Raw genomic sequence first — 18,223 nt, forward strand, 5'->3', positions numbered from 1 at the left:
ACTAAAGATTTTTGGTAACCAGGCTAGTTAGCATTGATGTTATCTGGAGGAGCAGTGCTGTCACCAAATCATACCAGGCTTGCTTATTCTGAATATTGTTATACTGCCCTGCTTAAGTTTACCATCCTTGATAAATGGCATCTCAAATCAGACAGTATTCTTACAAAATTGGTTTTCCCCTTAGCCTCTGTAGCAGCTTATCCCCCACCATTTTCAGACCTTATTTATGTGAATTTAAAACTACATTTTTTTTTACCTATAACAAAATCTAAGTTCACTTAAAATAAAGAAGGAAAAATGCTTATGTATCACAACTGCAGTGAAATGTACAAAGCTTTCACCCAAGTTAATGTCCTTTTAATAACCTGTGCAACATGGTAAAAAATTTCTAATACAGAATGGTCTATCCTCCTAATTAAAGCAGGCAGCAACACTTGGTGCTGTGCAGGTTTACCCATAACATCTGTCTTCATAGTGGCAGACTCAGTCAATTTCCTATCCTCAATTTTTACTCAGTCATCCTGAGCGGGACTATCACTTGTCAAGAGTGATAGCTGCAACTGCAGTAAGGCAAGTTCAAAGAAAAGTTAGTACTTAACAAAGGCATCCACCATCATCTAACAAAAAAGAAAGGAAAAAGCAGCTAAAATGTAATGAAATGTCTGGAAATGTACTGTATGTTTATTTATTTTTTTTACAGTTTAGTGATTCTCTAGCCAAGGAAATAAAATCAATTGTAAAGCAAGTCCCTGAAACTGTTCTGCAGTGATGAAAAGTGTCACAATGATGGCATCATATTTACTGTGCAAAATTTCACAGCAGAAGTTTGCATTATTAATAATTAAGACTGAAGTTTTGAAATTCTGTTAAGTGTAAACAATAAAGCAAAAAACGACAACGGTGGAAATCTGAAGTATTTTGATTAATGTTTTGCTCCAGAGAGCAGTCTGTGTTCAAGATGAACATAAAACCACAAGAAGAGATTTTATGAGAACAAGCTATTCAGTGCATCATATTTTGTCAGTTTCATTTCATCTAATGTATTCAAAATACTGCAAAGTCTTTAAAGTGCTACTTTCAACTACACTTTTAAAACAATAGTGCCAGAGCGGTTCTTCAGAGTGATCCAAAGGGGAAACCTTTTTGGTTCCCAAAAGACCCATACATATGATGGTTCCACAGAGAACCTTTACTTATTTACATCTGTAATAGGCTCCATACAGTGAATAACTATGAATAGATGGCAACAAATTTGTGAAATACCAATGGGTCATGATTTTAAAAGTACTCTTGCTACATACATCCAGTAACACACACTAAGCCTAGGTTGTCTTAACCTGTTAGGGTCCTGCAGCCAACCATACATTAAAGATTTTTAGGTTTTTTTCTTAATATTAGAAAGTTTTTCAAAGAAAGAAGAACCAACTTCATATGTAAAGAACCTGTTCCAGAAAGAAATGGTGCTTGGTCAAGCAATGGAACTATGGGAAACCACACAACATAGTAAAGAAACATTATTTTTAAGAATGTACACTACTTACAAACATATTCCATATATCTGCAGTCCTCTTTTTGGAGAATGTTTTTCTGAAATTGATGTACTAACTCAGGTATTGCAAAACTCCAGAATAAACTGATCAGGAAGACCATGCTGCATCAAAAAATGACCTTGGACTAACTGGGGGCAATGGAAGAAAAAAGGATGACATCAAAATTAGAAACAATTACTACTAAAGCTGCTCACCCTTAACATGACATATTGCCATCAGGGACCTTATTCCATCACAGAGTGTAACTGGAGCTCCTTTTTGACTACATTCATCAGACAGCAGAATGTCTATAGTCATTGTGCCCATCTCTACCATAGTCAGTTATGTGGCACATTGGCAAATGGACAATATTTCTTTATATTACTGAATAGTTATTATTATAATGTATGTACAGTTTTTGATCTGGCAGTTATGTCAGTTTGCATTTTGTTCTTACCTGCTTTGCACTAGGCTTCACTGTATGTTCAATATAGATGCTGGAACAAAGGAATTTCTCTGGTGGGATCATTAAAATACTCTCTGTTGAAGCTTATAAGAAACTTCAAGTTAGGGCAATGTGTCTGTGCATAGTGTAACTCTTTGTGAAGGAAGATTTTTCACATTGGGTAACCGTCTTCTTTGATCTAAGTAAAGTTTTCTAAACTTGCCTGTAGAAGATTTGATGCTATCAGGTTTTATTGATCAAGTTATTTCCTGTCCATCTCAAGACAAGATCTACCTATCTATCTATTGAATCTGAAACTTATTCAAGTACGTGAGACAAAAGTGGGGCTCCAGGATTCTTATTTAAACAAATAAGTTATATAAAAATAAAAGCATGTTTACACTTGCAGATAGCATTAAATTAAGATTATCAGACTTAATATTTGTACATATGGACCTGAACAAAATTAGTACTTGACTGCAAACATAACAAGTAAAATTTAATGAAAATACTGAAAAATTTCTTACACAATGGAAGTAATAATATTACACATAATTATAGTGTGGGCAGGCGAGAAAAAGAAAGTACACCTTAAGACATCGATCTCCTCACTGTCTCCATCCACACAGTGACAAGAACCTTTTAAAAAAGGTAAATGCATTTTGGTTATGTAGCGTTTTGTGGAAAACAAATAAAAATAAAGTTATGCTAAAACTGTTTATTGGATTTTTGTAGATACATCTGAAATATCATTTGTATAAGATTATAATAAAAATATAACACTAGAGAACAGTTACTATTAATATGTCTTGCCTGACAGGCTGTAACTACAGAAGGAAGTTGAATCATATCATTTTAAGCAGGTGTCATAATATGCATTACTATATGTGTATTCGGGGTTAATTTGGGGTTTTGAATCACCAGTGCTCAGCTCCTGATGTTTATCATTAATTAAAATAAGTACCAAGAAATAAATTTAATTTTAGTTAACATCTTGCATACATTAATCAAATGGAGTATAAATAGGACTGCACACTCATTTTCCTTCATCACTGGGTGGATAAAGCAACTTTAAAATGTCTTTTAGTGGTAGATAGACTTTCTCTCAAGTAAGCCCTAGCGGAAAGTTTCTTATTTTGGTTTTGGCTTTGTTCTGACTGCAGTTCTTGAGTAACGTCCCTTTGTTCCTGGTTACTTGTTTGATTTTCATGGCATGTTAGATAGGTAGGTAGGTAGGTAGACTTATTATACTAGAGAGAAATTTGTTTGCAGAGGCAAAGTACAAAACATAAGACATTAATAATAATAATAATAATAATAATAATAATAATAATACCCTAAGTTCTTGTCTATAAGCCGGACTCATGTATTAGCCGGAGACCAAAAATCATACGAATTTTTAAAATAAAATCGTATCATAGATAAGCCGGACTCATGGATAAGCCGAACGTACTATAACCTATAACTAATAGAAGGGAGGGAGGTCAGTGGTCTCACTCGCGCCCATTTAATTTCTTTAAGGGGGGAGAGAGTGTGAGATATTGGCGTCTCTCTCACTCCCCGCATGGCGCGGTTGGAGCGGCCGGAGCGCGTTCTTTCTGCTCTGGGCATCGCCGAGTCAACACGAGCGCATAGCGGTCATTTAAATTGTGATTTTATATGTAAGCATATTTAAATATATATCGCGGATTTCTGCGGACAATGGGTCTTTTAATTTCTGGTACATGCTTCCTCAGTTGGTTTGCCCAGTTGATTTCATACAAGGGACGCTATTGGCAGATGGCTGAGAAGCTACCCGGCTTACTTTTCTGTCTCTCTTGCGCTGACTATCTGTGATCCTGACGTATGGGGATTGAGCAGGGGGGCTGTTTGCACACCTAGACGATACGGACGCTCGTCTAAAAATGCTGAAAGATTATCTTCACGTTGCTATCTTTTGTAAAGCTGATTCCTGAAAAGACATGCTGCACAGTGCTTCGCATACTTAAAAGCTCGAAGGGCACGTATTGATTTTTGACTGAAAAACAAACTCTCCCTCTCTCTCTCTTTGTCTGCTCCTGACGGAGGGGGTGTGAGCTGCCGCCTTCAACAGCTTTGTGCCACGGTGCTTCGCATACTTAAAAGCCAAACAGACATATTGATTTGTTTGCTTCACTCCTTTGAAGAGGAAGATATGTTTGCATTCTTTTAATTGTGAGACGGAACTGTCATCTCTGTCTTGTCATGGAGCACAGTTTAAACTTTTGAAAAAGAGACAAATGTTTGTTTGCAGTGTTTGAATAACGTTCCTGTCTCTCTACAACCTCCTGTGTTTCTGCGCAAATCTGTGACCCAAGCATGACAATATAAAAATAACCACATAAACATATGGTTTCTACTTCGCGGATATTCTTATTTCGCGGGTGGCTCTGGAATGCAACCCCCGCGATGGATGTATAAGCCGGACTTATGTATAAGCCGATATTCTATTTTTTCATTTTCACAACTTTTTTCCTTAGATAAGCCGCGGCTTATAGACAAGAACTTAGGGTAATACATTTTATTGATATAGCTCCTTTCCCATACTCAAGGCGCTTTAAATGGAATGATACAAAACGTTTCTGCATAGAACAATAAACAAACACAGGATATACAAAAGCATTAAATAGAATGAAAGAAAGAATAAACTACAGTATAGTACTAAATTCAATACTAAAAGAAATCCCTAAGCAAATCACATAATGTGTGATATAACACACACACAAAATATCCTGAGCATCTGGACAGAGAGGTACACTGAAAGAAGGGGCAGAATGTTAGGTTAAGTTAAAAGACTTCCTGAACAGATCAGTATTAAGTTGTTTTTAAAAGAATAAATGGAGTCAGCAGATCTATGTGCTATACAGCTAAAGGCCTTGTTACCCATAGAGTGCAGGATAGTGTGGGGCACAACAAGATTGCCCGAATCTTAGTTTCTAAGATTTGTCTGGTTATTCCATTTCATCACCCATTAAGGATATTTGTTGTCAATGTTTCATTTCTTTGAAAACTAATTTTGAAGGAAACTGATTTCAGAGACAAAGAAATGAATGTATGTAGTGAAGAATATCAAGATAACAGGAGGAGCAGCAACCTGAGCAAAATCCTAGTAGAACATGGGCACGAAAAGGGAGTGCAAAATTTTATGGTATGGTGAGTAAGTCATTAGTGTGATCAAACCTAAAAGCAATAAGTAAGCAAACAAAGAACAGTCCTATAGTCAAAAATTCACAAATTGATGGCAACAATTTATTTTTAACTAAAAAACAAATTCTCTCTCTCTTTAACTGTTTCTTGGTGAAAATGTGGTGGTAAGATATCTGGTATATAAGAAATCTAGCTTCCAAGGAGATCAAAAATATTTTAAATGAGAAAATATCCACTGTTAAGCTTAATATATCTTCCATACGTCAGGCAAAGATCCTCCTGTTTATGGTACCTCAAGGGCATAATATTTGCAACTTCCTAATACTGAATACAGTAGTTAATGAACAATTACCATTGTCTGTTTCTTATAAACCAGAGTAAGTTCGGCTAGCAAATGTAATAAGCATAACAGTTCTCTTTGTATTCAACATGTGTGCGTGTGTGTTATAAAACAGGGTATTGCTCATTTAAGTACCAATTTATTAAAGGTACATTAAAGCACAATAAATCTGCAAAAATAACTTTTTTACTCAAAAATGTTAGTCATATTCAGTGTTTCCTCTAAAGAGTGGAAATGTGTGCAAATGTTTTTCATGTGAGCAACAAGTTCTGAAACCAACAATTTTTCAGTTCCAGTATTAGCAATGCATTCTTGTATAAAGCACAAAAAAACTATGTGATTATTTACTGCATTGCATATTTAATGTTACATATAGAAGAATGAAGTGATATAACAGTTCTTGTTTTTGTTTTTTTTATAAAAAGTTTATTTCTATTCAAAATTTCTCTGAATATTCAAACAGTTTCTCTTCTGGCCTTTGCTGTATTCTATAACTTATAAACTTTACCAATATTTACAGTCTATTAAAAAAAACGTTTAATTCAAGTTTTCCAAATGCTTGGCATCTAAGCAATTTTTAGATTTTGTTTTTGTATTGTTCATTAGACTACATCCTCTGTTACTGTCAGCACTTGAAGCCTAGAAAGTGCCATAAATGTCCAAAAGTGAAAATAATTTCTTGAAGTGATACTGTGGAAGCCATATCTGAAAACAGTTCCAGTTTCTAATTATTATTTAATCAGCATCTTGAATTCTGGATACTCATTAAAACTATCCCTTTGAAAGGAATTATAGTCTTTCTTCAAAAGAGCCCAGCATTTACTAATGTAATTAAAAACATTGGTTTTGATTATTGAATTCATGCACTCAATGAACTTAAAGGTGAAATTCTTTCTTCGCCAGCTATCTGGTATTTTTATATATTTGGTAACATGATCGTGGTATCCTGGAATGCCTTCATAGAAGAATTTATTTTTCACAGTTAGCTAAACGTTATCTATTAAAACATTTACTTTGTCAGCTGTCGCTCTTCTTTCCGTATCACATTTCTTGATAATATTTTTTTTAATTAACCCTTCGATTAATTTTTAAGTTTTGTGGTAGAATCAATATGAGATGTCTGGTTCAAATGTCATTTGAGATGATTCACTTTCCAGTGAATGGCCTGTGCTTTCTCTGAGGGCCATTCATTTAAACATCCTGTTTTCAAACAAATTTTACAAAATAATACCATCTGTAGTAGTAGTAGTTACAAAGTTCTCCCTTTTCAATTGCCATTACACTGAAAAGCAAACACAACTTGGGAAAAAGACCACTTGTATTATTGTGTGAGAAAATACAGCACAGTCTACAAATACAGTAACTGTTGGAAAATCACTTACCAGTTTAACTGTAGAACTTTACCAAGAAAAAGGGCATCTTCAAACATCAAATCAAATGAACCAATATCAATATAGTATCAGTTTGTGGCTGTCTTCCATTATAATATTCAAAGCCTCTTCCCTGGTCGTTGCTTTGGCCAACTGCACAGTCACCATTGTTTTATAATAGCAGCATCAAATCTCTTCCTTGTACTTCTGTTTTTTTCACTTTTCTTGGAAATCTGAAAAAATGAGCAGCTTCTGCTTCTTTATTGATATCTCACGCTCAATAAGTGTAAGAAAGGAACTTGATACCTTCTAGGAAAGCAGAAAACCTAGGATATTAACATATCGGACTGGTGAAACGTCTCTCAGTCATTTTGATTTACAAGCAGGTGATTCAATAGTGTTCAGATTGCTCTCTATCTGGTGATCTACACAACATAGGAAGTCAAGTCTGGAATACTTTGAAATTTAAATTGCCTGACCATCAAACTAAACTAGACTGAATCATGATATTCAAGAATGTAGTGGCAGTTATGAGGCAAATTGGCCATCTTTGAAGGAAGAAAGAAAAACATCATGATGTTTTACAGGAGTGTGCAATATGACATTTTAACTGCAAAAACTTATTGTACTGTAATTATACTGGTACCTAAATAAATGATTATATATATATATATATATATATATATATATATATATATATATATATATATAATCATATATATATTTTATGGCTAACAAACATAATTGTAAAATGAGCAGCTAGTCAGTAGGTTTAATCAGAGTCTACTAGATGAAAGTATTGATTCTTCAGCCTGGATTTAAATGAGAATTAGTGTCATGCATGAACCTAATCTCTGCTGCTATTCTGCAGTTTATAAGTAATAAGTTGGACAACCTCTTTTGCAGGTCATTGCCATTACATAATTTACTGACATGTGTTATGTGAAATGAGACTAAGAGTTACATAAAATGTAAATAAAAATGTACTTAATAAGTATTCACTAAATGTTTACAGTAATTTTTATTATAAAAGCTAACAGAACCTGAATGCAAAACCTTATGTGGCTCCTTATTAGATGAGGACTGAGTCTGGTGTTGGCATTGCCTATGAAAAAAAGGTAAAGGATGTGATATTATCTTTCAAAAAAATAACATTGGAGAGGCAAGAGAAAGCTCATAGTGACAGGCAATTTAGTTTGTGATTTTATAAAAATGGCTTTTTAATTTTTAGGCATACATACAGTGCCTCTTAAAAGTATTTACCCCGCTTAAAAGGTCTCACATTTTGCTATACAACATTAAATCACAGTGGATTTTTTTTACATTGATCAACAGAATAAGGCTCTTCAATATCAAAGTGAAGGCTGATCTCTGCAAATAGGTCTAAATGAATTCTGAATATTCTATTTTTTTTCAGCTGCTCCTGTTAGGGGTTGCCACAGGGGATCATCTTTGTCCATATCTTTCTTTCCTGTGCATCTTGCTCTATTAAAATGAATTCTGAATATAAAAACAAAAAATAATTAATCTCATAAGTATTTGATCACTTTAATATGACTCACCTAAATGATCACTGGTGCAGCCAATTGGTCTTAGAGGTCTCAAAATTATTTTTTTATTACAAATTCTGTAAGGTCCAGCTAGGGGTTTGACAGTATGGTGGTCTAAAAAAGAAAAAAAGAAAACACACACAACCACAACACAACAATAACACACACACACTCACTCACACAAGCCACTGCAAGCATCTCTGTGAAAAGTGACTAACGAGCAAAACTCAGGGGATGGATGCAAGAAAATATCCAAGTCACTAAATGTTCCTTGAATTTCAATGAAATGAATCACTAAGAGATGGAATGAGTATGGCACAGCTGTAAATCTGCCTAAATCAGGCAATGTTCAGAAACTGAGTTGATCGTTCAAGAAGAAGACTATTGAGGAAGGCCAGACTTAGACTGTAAATTAAAGTTTCAAAGGGTAAAGAGCAACATTAATTTTTGGAGCTATATGCATTTTGAATATGTAGGGATAAATTCTGAATTATTATTGTATGTGCCGTTAAAGGTTGCTGTTCTTCTGTGCACTGATCTTAAGTGTTTAATTATGATAACATTAGTTTTCAGTTGTTGTGTCTTGGCTTATTTTCTTATATCTTTGTAACAATGCCCTATGTTTGGACTTTCCTCCTGCAAATAAATTTGCCTCAGAGATAAGAAAGTCTGTCTAACCTAACCAAGAGACCTATGACAACTTTGCAGGAGTTACAAGCTGCAGTGGTAGATTTATGGGAGAGAGGCAAAGAGAAAGCCACTGTTAAATAAAAACATAGGATATTTGAGATAGAGTTTGTCAGAGGGCACATGGGATACTCAGTAGTCAGCTGGACAAGGGTTCTATGGTCTCATGAAACACATATCACATTTTTTGGCAACCAAACTAAGTGCCTTATTTGGTGTAAGCCAAACCAGGCATGTTATCAAAAACACACCATCTGAATAATGGTCATGGCAGAATTGTGTTGTGGGGATGTTTTTCTATAGCAGGCCCAATAAGACTTGTGAGGGTACAGGGTAAAATGTATGCAAATGTAAAAATTTGAATGCAATCTGCAGGAAAGAAGATTGGGAGAAGATTTCTTTTCCAGCAATATAATAACCCCATGCATAATACCAAAGCCACATAACAAAGGTTTAAAAACATGTTCTGGAGTGGCTGAATCTCAGTTCAGATCGGGGGAAGTACTTATACAATGAATTAATTTGTCAATAATCTGTATCACTATTTCAGGTTTTATGTTTCTAATTGATCTATGCAGACATCTGATTTTACTGTTGATCAGTGTCAAAAACACATATTAAATCCACTGCGCTTCAATGTTGAATAACAATCAAATGTGAAAACTTCCAAGGTGGTAAACATATTTTACAAGTAACGGTGCACTGCATGATAACATGCAGTGAATAGACTTGACTTGAGCATTCATAGTTTTCCTCCTCTTTCTCTGTATGTTTAGCATTCGTTTGCTCAGAGGTTGATGCGCTTGCTGCTTCCTGAGCAGCTCTTCTTTTCTTCACCCTAGCGGCCCGCTTCTTCTCTTCTTTCGTCAGCATCTTTCCACGTTAATACTGATTAAGTCAGTGTATGTGTTGCAATTACTTAGTACATTTTCTTTAATTTTTCACTTAAGCTGGCACTTAAATCTTCAATCTGCCTCAAGAATGATTTAAAATATGAAGAGGTATTGGAAGTAACGGTGAAGGTGGTAGGGATAAGAATGGCGCCCGTATGCATGCACCGCACTGCCACCATGCTGGCCACTGTGGAGAATTGATTCTACAATAAAATAAAATAAAAATAAAAAGAGGAATAACTTTGGAGGTCAATCATCACATCCGAAATCGGATAGTAAATGTCACGTAGTATATGTGTACCAAATTTCAGGTGATTTAAAATCCTGGACAGACAAACGGACAGCCACGGTAGCGTATTATATATAAAGAATGGCATTCGAGGTGGATAAAATAAACTAGATTGGGAATTCAGTTGTCCAAGGGATGGTTTGCCTTTGACACAAAGAGAGCTAACAAGATCCAAAAAATCCTTTAGCCTATTTTATTTTTTTGGGATACAAGAAAATGTAATTTAAGAGGAGTAAAAATAAATTGATATAAATTATTTAATGATCTACTTTTGCGACTACTTAATTTTCCTATTAGTTATGTTGCAAAATAATGATAGAGTGATTACTCTACCACCAACATAAAACAGCTGATATTGTCATATTGATTAATAACTGCAAAATCTATACATTTATAGAGGTCCTATTGACATATAGGACTTCATAAGCTAGATGACAGGAGGGTTGCACATTTGTGGTGAAATTAGTTTGTTAATTAGAAGCCTATTTGTGTTGTTAGTAGAACATTCAGCTCTCTTTCTGCAGCATCATTAATTTATGGCAGTATATATTTACATTTTGAAAAAAAAAAAAGTCAACAAAATGTTTTGCAACATGAAATGAATTAGTACCTCTCAATCTTTCAACTTTATTCGCTCTTTTAATTATTGTATTCAAACATCTGCTTGATGTGGAATACAGACAGTTGTTCCACTGCTAACAAGCTTGTTATTTGCAGTTCATTTTAATTGGCTAAGGAAAGAAGGCCTAGAATTTTAAGCAAATTAACAAAAATCAAAACAGTAAATACACTGAATAAACGCCTTTGCTTTAAAACATTGATGCAGAAGTTCATGGAGAAGTAAAACATGCACCCTTCATCAATTTTGAGATTGCAAACAAAAACCTTAAGGTATCAGTTATATACAAAGTTTCATTAATAGAAAGAATTTGGATCTAATTGAGAAACTATTTGACACAAACATTGCAGCTACCACAGCTCCCTGTGCTGGGAGAATCTTATTTAGATACCTTTACATTTGCCATGGGCAATAAATGGACAATGCTATTAAGATATATTATTTCTTTAAAGTTTGTTTCATTTTTTATTGTGTACCTTTTAGACCAATTTCATGTGTTTTGTCCTCTGGAAATCTTTAAATTACGGCTTATATTGGACAATTTGTAAAAATGTGATTAATCGGAGTGAAGGTGTGCTGAAATCGCCTGCAGATGCTGCTGTGCTGGAGGAATTTCACCATCCCCATTTAAAAATAAGAATTAATACTGTGTGTAAGACACCAGAAATCACTGGCTGCCTTGGAGGTAACTCTAGGGCTGTCTGATTGATATTCCTTGATAGCATGTTGGTCTGAGAGGTATTAACTGGCCAAGAACACAAAACAAACAAAACAAATGAGGGGGGTGGACACTGTATATAACTTCATGCAATTCATCAGTAATCTACGCTTACTGTACATTAGACAGTGGTTTATAGAAAAATGTATTCTTATAATTGGTCATTTCTATGTATTAGAAAAGTATAATAAATACATGAGAAAAGTAGGCACTATATTTTATTAAGAATTAAGATGTAAGAGTTAGGAGTTAAAAAGCTCATGCCTATATATTTTTATTACCCTATATAAGCTACAGACCACCATTATCTCTCAAGTTAAAGTCTGGACCTGCAGGAGAGTTCAGAGGAGATGGGCCCCTTGATAAGAAGGGGAATGTAAGCTCTTCTGGTGTAAATAATTGTAGAGTGCTGAGAAAGAAGGGAGTGCAGGTAGGGGATGTTAGACAGATATGAGGACAGGGGAGAGTTTGACACCCACACAGCTGAGAGATAATGGTATAGATTAATTAGGGACAGGACTAGAGTAACAGAATGCTAGTAGTCAGATGAGGAAGAATAATGGCTGAAATTCATACGAATTGTAATAAAAGTAAAAGGTGCAAGTTGCTGGGGGTTCATTGTTCCATCTTAAGCCAGTCTGTATGCGCGCCATACAATAAAGCTTGATTCTGCTGTCTGTTCTGAGTCTCCAAGTGCCTTCATTGGGGCTGAGGGTTCCCGTGTCAGCCCGCTTCAACAGGTTCATCTTTTTTAATAATTACATTTTTCTTTATGTTATGGTTCATCCAAGGTCTTATCACTGGCTTAAGTGTATGTTCTTTTTATTTTATCTTTTTGTTGATTTCCAAATATTATTTTGTATATAACTGATTTATTTTTGTTTTCCTTTTTATTTGTATCTATGAATATTTTATTATTTATTTTGTATCTAGTCGTGTAAATTGCTGTAGCCAGTAAACCAGCCCTATACTGTTTAAGAAGAAGTAGCTCATCAAATGGCTGCTTCAGCATTGACGTTGTTCTCCAGGGACCTGTTCCAAAAACTGAGATTAAATAAACCTGAATCACAACTTCACAGTGCAATTTCACAGCAGTGGATTTTTTAATTGCAGAACACCAGATTTTAATCGACTCACGCAATCCCGGATTCAGACTGACCCACATTCACAGCAACATTCTGTGAAACTGATGGTACAACCTTCATGCCAGCAGAACAAGAGGTACTTGTGGATTATTGGCATATTCAACAAAAGAGGAGCAACACAGCAGCACCTGCTGGCAAGTAAAGGAAGATAATATGGAGGAATATCATTGATAGAGTGAGTGTGTGAAACAGTTAATCAGTGAAATCCGTGTAAACTTTGAAACGTTATATCTACTTGAAATGTTACATGCAATCAAGTAAAGATTGTGTTCCATTTTTGAAATTTTAGTATCATCAAAAAAGTCTAAGACCCATGATAGTATGTTCTCAGAAAACTTTGAGTTGTTCTAATCATTAATGTAAGATGTCAAACGTTATCCTGCCTACACTAAGTCCTGTAATAATAACATGACAAATGAAAGGAAAGTCTAATTAATTTCATGTTCAAATCTGCAACAGAACACTCATAGTGATCACTCTTTGACTGGTTACCATGTTCAATCATGAGACTCTAGGTATTTGGCCTCAACATTTGTACAGTAATTATGTGCATGGCATCTCATATTACTTGAATTTTAGGAATGGATAAGAAGAAACATTGATATTTGTACTGTGTATTTGATATACATATTTGTACCTCATTAGTAAATACAATGTAGATGTCATATTGTTTCTTTATTCCATTACAGAACCCTAGATCAAAACTACATCAATAAGCATATTGGGCATAGGTATTGACTGAAGAGGATGTTTTTCTAAAAGATGACATACTCCAAAGAAGGGCATCTAGGTGGGCTGATTGTTCCACCAGCCTGTCTGCTATCAGTTATTACTGAAAAATGTTGCAGTTATTTAAATGTGATTGCCCTATCTGCAACACTGTGGAATTCCTCTTTGATGATGGTTATCTATTTCTGTCTTGGTTATGTGAGTGGGAGCACATGTTGCTTCAAAGTTAGGCCACTTTTTTTAGTGTTTTGCCTATTTATGTGACATCTCCAGTGTTGTGAAGAAAACTGCACTTTACCGAATAAATCAAAATAAAAAAGATAGTAAATGTCCATGATTTGCATAAATGTCAGATAAACGATGTGTGACACTGAACATGTTATGTTTTAGAAGATTGCTCAGGTAAATGAAAGCCTCTGATTTAAAATGGTAACATTCATGCAGACTCTTCTCTGAGCATGCCAGAATATCTGATCGGAGTCTGATTATTTTTTTCTTGGCAGAATTTGGTAAAGGAGTTTTGCTTCTACATTAATTGTTTTTCAGGAAGGCGCACAACATTTTAAACATTTCATTGGCTTTTTCAGCTACTTAGATAATGCAGTTGGGGTCAGCATTTCTAAAAGGAAATTTCTACAACTTTTAAACTTCACATTAACCTAGATATTTGCAGGTTAGTTTCAGAGCATTGGTTGCCTTAATAACTGTTATTTTGATGTATTCCTCATTACTGGAAATTGTTTGGTCTTTGGTCTAAGGTTGAGAATCAACCTTTCAACATATTCTTAATAAAGTTTGGAATGTTAGAATGTAAGCATACGCAGATTTTTACATTAACAGGTCATTCAATCCAAGAAAGTTTCTCAAAACTTTTTAAAATACCCCTTTTGTAAAATATAAAGAAGTCGAGTTCTGAAGGTCTCTTAGGTAATACTGCAAACTATGCTATTAAGTTGCTTTTATGTCCCTATTGTAGCCTGTGTCTAAAAATACCCTACACCTTCTCCCATCTGAGCCCCTGTATTCTTGTTGAAGAACTTCCATTGCAGTAACAGCTGCCATCTCTGTTCTATTTTCCTATTGGTTAACTGTCTTTACTCTTCTCCCAAACTGAAAATGTCAGTTTGAAGTGTGTGAAGTGAAGTGTGTGAAGTGAAGTGTGTACATCAAGTGATTCTTCGCATCCCACAAATGTGGAATCTTTTTGCATTAACAACATCTTTGTCATGTAGAGACTAAAATAGCACACATAATTCTAAACGAAGCCTCACATGTATGTTGTACATCTTAAGCATACAGTATTCACCTTAGATATGTACTTAGCACATTGTTCCATATTTCAACATCATATTATCATTCCTAATGACCTCTATATGTTCCCTGATTATGAACAGTAACAAATTAATTAGGATCTTCAAGTCTTTCTTATAATGAGTATTTTTAAGTTTCTGCTCTTCAATTGGATAAATGCATCTAACATTTGTACTTTCTAGATCTAAAACTTTAAATATATGTACATTACAGTTAACCTGCCATATACCTCCTCAAGACCTGTTTTTTCTCAGATTCCATCTCTATTCTATAAAATTTTACTAACTCTAGCATGTCCTCAAATCTAATTTTGCATTATCAGCAAACTTAACTAGCTTGTGTATTACACTAGAATTACCAGAGCCAATGAAAAAACTCGTAAATCCCGCCCACCTTAAATCCCTCCGCACCTCTCTGTCAGCGTCTTTTGTCTTCTAAATGTGTCAATTTTAGATATTCAATATTATTTGAAAATGAACAGCGTCAGATCAGCTGTAAATGTATGGTATTTCTAAAAGTTTGGGTTTTTTTCAGTTTTATTCTCTCAGTCACATTCACGCTCTCCCTCAGGATTAACTTGTTTTTGAATTTAAGGTGTAACTTTGTAAGGGAACAAATATTTAATACGTGTCCCACTCCACTATTGGTAGAGTTTTCAAAGTTTATCTTCAATCCCCTTTTACTTTTACATCCCCATCTAAAGAAGCCTTTTTGAAATTAGTATAAACTTGTTTCTGTTGTGTGCTGCTACACATAATTACAATTAATTAATTTCATTTTTAAAGCTTAAAGAAGATAAGAAGAATTTTGATTAAAACAGGCCAACACAGCTCATCAATCCTTATTCACCTTCTTTTGCCAAATATCATCCAGGTGAGATTTAAAGGAATATTCCACACAAAAATATTTTCTTATATATTACTTTCCCATGTAGTTTTTAGTGGTAGCCGAGAAAAAAAATGAATCTCGTGTTGTTGTGAAACAATTACATATTGAAGATTCAAAGTGACCAAATTCTGGACAATGACAAAAGATGTGAAAAATGTCCATTGTAAAAAGAAAAAAAATTCTCATGTAACTCATGTCACATAATCCACTTTTCTGTTATCCATTCATATGGCCAAAATGTGTACATCTTTTCTAAAGAATTTATTAACAGTTACTTCCTGTAAACTCTGAACTTAACAGGAAAGACATAATTCCCACAATATTGAGTTTGGACTGAAGATCTGCCTCTCCCCCTCATTCATTGGTCAAGAATCATGTCTTAACTCTATGATATTTGCTTTGCTGCCCATGTCTACTTCTAGTATCGTTAAAATCAATTTTAGTGTATGACATATTCTATATCTGATTATGCCCTGATGGCTAATTATTTAAAAGTTATATTTCATTACACTGTCAAAATTGTGTTTTTCTAAATATTCATCAATGCTACTGTTTACAACTATACAACAAACTTTAAACTCAGTCTATGATAAACTCCTTGGTCTTTCATTCTATAGTATTCGGTCTCTGATTGACTTTTGGCCCACACTATTGTATTACATGGAAAATTTCTGTATGCTGAGCTCTAAGGCTTTTTAATTGTATGGTTTAGTTCTCACATCAATTTCATTTAAATATGTACAGTACATAAAAGAGATAATGATACTACATCATTACATTTTCAATTTATATATGATGTTTATAAGGGCTAAGTATTTGGTCTGCTACCATTTTACAAAGATAACTTACATAATATTCAGTATCACTCATATGAAGATGAAAGTAGATTATAGTTTCCCTTAAGAACAAATAAGACATCTCCTATCTCTGTAATTTAAATTATTGGTGGACTGTATAAACATAAGGGCTATCTAACAAAAACTCACTTAGAGCTTATCATTTATGGATCTGTACATTTGTGTATTGTATATATTTTTGTTATTTTTCACATATTTTTCATTATGTTTGTACTTATGTACAATATTTAAATGTGATTGTATTCTTGCACTTTGTGGGTGGAGCCCCAGGAGGAGGCGACACCCTGATGTCACTGCTGTTGGCTCCTCTCCCTACTGTTATCTGAAGGCTTAATCGAGAGACCCAGCCAGTGGACCACTGCGAGTTGTGTATATTGTAAATATTGCTATCTTCTGGTTTTGCTGTCTTCTTGTTTCTGTTGAGGCTGAAAGCTGGGGCCCTTACATGGCCGAGACACCTTGTTAATGGAAGAGCAGGGGGAGAAAACAGAAACTGGGTTTTATCTACCTAGGAGCACTAGATGGCAGCCCCTTTGGTGGCAGTAGTGCCTTGGATTCCCACAGGGCTCTGTGAGAGTTTGAGTTCTGCACAGCCCTGTTGGGTTCTGTGGGTGCCACCAGGGGGTGCTGCAGGAGCTGCAGAGCCCTAATTCGTTGGGCTTCTGCCTCACCTGGAAGTATTTCTGCATCATGCTATTGGGCTAATGGAAGTGCTCCCGGGTGCAGAATAAAAGGAGCCCACTGGCACTGCTCCAGGAGACAGAGTTGGGAGGAGGCAGACAAAGCTTGCCAGAGGAGGAGTGGAGGCAGAAGATGGAGAGAGACAGAGAGAAAGAACAAAGAAGGGAAAGTGCTATACTGTGCTGTTTATTGCTGCGTTTGTACTGTGCTGTGTGCTGGGGAACAAAATAAAGCGTTCCATATCAGAAAATAAAACGTATGTTGCTGGACTTATGCCTCGTGTCTGTATCAGGTTTGGGGAGCTGGTGCGCCCCCTGGTGGCCACATTGTTTAAGGATTATGAATGTGGATTACTGCTTTTAGACTACTTTGGTTAGGGTTGCATTATAGGCAATTTTCTTTTTTTTAATAAATATATTTTCCTTTAATGAAAATTCTTTGTGGGACTAGTTTCTACTAGCCATAGTTTTTACAGTTTCTCTCCATAGTCAAATAGATCTGTATATTCTAGGACTTTTACAGTCTTTTTGAACTTTCAAAGTCAGTTTCCCATTTTGGAGCCTGGTAGGCTGAAAACCAGCAGGTAGTTATCATGGCCAAGCTGTCCTGAACTAAGCCTTTTCTGGACTGGCCAGCGAAGGGTTCTGGCCTGATTTATGGTCATTTTGGATACCCCACACCCCATTTTTCCATGTTTATGCTATTTTTGTGCTATGTGCAATAAATGAGAGTTCCATTATTAATATGGAATATTATTATTTGAAATCCACAACTAGGAAACAAAAGAATTAAGTGGGATGAAATAAGTCAAGACCGGGTGTTAAATATGTTTAACTATATGTAACATCAATGTTAAAACTGATCTAATAAAAGAGAGTAATACATCTGTTGTGATTTCAGGCAGAGGACATTTTGATCTATGTGAAAGGATAACTGGTAAAGGAATAGTGTTTTAAAGGGATAGATAGACAGGTTCTGAAAACAAACGCTGCGTGTCAAATGCTGGC

Source organism: Erpetoichthys calabaricus, chromosome 6 (genome assembly GCF_900747795.2).
Source record: "Erpetoichthys calabaricus chromosome 6, fErpCal1.3, whole genome shotgun sequence".
Classification (NCBI taxonomy): Eukaryota; Metazoa; Chordata; class Cladistia; order Polypteriformes; family Polypteridae; genus Erpetoichthys; species Erpetoichthys calabaricus.